Source organism: Chelon labrosus, assembly GCF_963514085.1.
Source record: "Chelon labrosus genome assembly, chromosome: 1".
NCBI lineage: Eukaryota > Metazoa > Chordata > Actinopteri > Mugiliformes > Mugilidae > Chelon > Chelon labrosus.
In genome coordinates, this window is record NC_140337.1 from 35,782,403 (window position 1) to 35,784,865 (window position 2,463).

Sequence of the window (2,463 nt, forward strand, 5' to 3'; positions counted from 1 at the left end):
TCTCAGTCTGAGACAGGGTGGAGCTGACAGGAGGGACAGAGTGCGCATGCGCCGACTCCGCTGCAGAGTTTCTTGTAAATCACGTGACTTCCATCCAAACGCTTTCCCCTCCACCACCGACTGAAGTGCCCCTGAGCAAAGCTGCACTCTGCCCCAGGCGTAATCCGTAGTACATTTTATGACATCCTCAGCTGTCAGACTCAGGTGTCAGACATCAGATGAAAAAGAGTCAGGTCTCAGGAAAACCGCTGTCAGAAAAAGCGGAGTCGGATGAAAAGACCTCAGATGAAAAGTTATCAGAAGCTGAAAAAATATCCCGCGTCGTCACGACATGATACGTCATCAAAATGCGACCGCCATACGCAGCCTACTGTGTGAGAGCGTGAAAAGAAGACGGTGGTACAGAACGGTGAGTTTAATATTTTGCTTAATACATTTATTCTGTCAGTGCCGTGATATATTTAGCGCTTGGCTAGATGTAGAAATGATAAGAAAATGTAAAAAGTGATCCAATGTTATAGACATGTTTAGCCAATAACTGTAATATTTGTGTTTTAACGTAGGTTAGCTAACCTTTGCTTACGTGAATTGCAGACCTAGTAAGAACATAACTTAAAGTAGATATATTTCATGTCATGTTAACCTAATTAACTTAATGTTTTGTTTAATTTTGAATGCTGTCTGCAGATCAGAGCTTCAACAACTGTTCCGCCAGTACAACCAAAGAGTATAGAAGCCCAAGAGGCGAAACTCTGTTGTTAACAGTCTGTAGATGGCGCTGCGGAGGCGCGTCCACCATTATGGACTGAAAGCTGCTGAAATCGTTAGCGCCAGTTTGCGCGCCACACAACCAAAGAGTATAGAAGCGAAGATGAGCAAGTGGCCAAAACACAAGCAGTGTTCTGCAATAAACTGCAAGAATTATCAGTCCACCAGAAGCGGATGCACAAAGGTAATAACTCATTTAAGTGGAAATATTTTAATGATGTCGTGATTTAACTTGAATGTTGAACGTGAATGACAGCATTGTTAGCGTTTGCAAATCTGCATGAATGTTAGGCTAGTGCATCTCTGTCAAGTTTGCTTTATAAACTAATGATTGACGGACTATTAGATCACATTTATTTTCCATAGCATAGACATGCTTTTTTAGAATAAAATTGGTGTTTTTAGTGTGGTGGATGAAATAGTGGTAATAGGACATTCACAGATTGTTTTTGTTCTTGCCATTGAAACGTTCACTGTGTGCACTTTCACTGAAGGAGATGTTGAAAAAACAAGTTGTTAATATTTTTGTGATATTCTATGTAAAAGATTAACTGTCTTTAGAAATGTTCATTTATAATTTTATTTATTTATTTTTCAAAATCAACATTTGAATAAATATCTTATTACTGTGTGTCTGCCTATATATTATTTCATGAATTTCTGTTATTCATATAACAAGGAAAATGCATAATAGAACATAAATATTGATAGATTAAAGGTTTGCAGTAATTTTATAATTGTATCTTTGCAAACCATAAGTGGTAGGCTAATGAAGCAGATTCGGTGGGGGATGAAAAAGTACTATAGGAATCTTATGGTATTTTGGGACAAAATATTATAGTAATCTTATAGGAACACTATAGTAATTTGGGTTATAGAAGTACTATAAGACTACTATAGAAATACTGTAGCGGCTATAAAATATTATAGAGGTATTAAAGAACATCACAGAAGTATTTTATGTTCTGTAATACCTCTATAATATCCTAGAGACGCTATAGTATTTGTATAGTAGTCTTATAGTACTTCTATAACCCAAATTACTATAGTGTTCCTATAAGATTACTATAATATTTTGTCCCAAAATACTATAAGATTCCTATAGTAGCCTACTTTTTCCTAAGGGTAATTAGGCCATGCATAACCAACACATACTAGACGTAACATTTTCTGTCATTTAACGTCGGTCATCCTCATTAATGTATTTTAAATTGTTTTCATATTTAGATATGACAGCCAGAAAAATTTAAGATTACTTTACATTTGTTATGTTAAGTTGGTTCAGTGCCATCGACTCCCATTATTTTTCGGCGTTTTCCTTTAGTTTTCAGTCCATAATGGCGGCCGCGCTGTCACGTCATGGGGGCAACTGTTGCTATGGCGGTCGCATTTTGATGACGTATCATGTCGCGACGACGCGGGATATTTTTTCAGCTTCTGATAACTTTTCATCTGAGAATTTTTCGTCTGACTCCGCTTTTCCTGAGACCTGACTCCTTTTCATCTGATGTCTGACACCTGAGTCTGACAGCTGAGGATGTCCTAAAATGTACACCGTAATACGGGCGCGTTCGACTTCATGCAGATCTGTGCAGATCTGACTTGACGTGATGCATGCTGGGATGTTATGCTCATAGCTCTCGAATATGATTGGTTAAAATGAACTTGTTCTACCCAGCATGCATCACGTCAAGT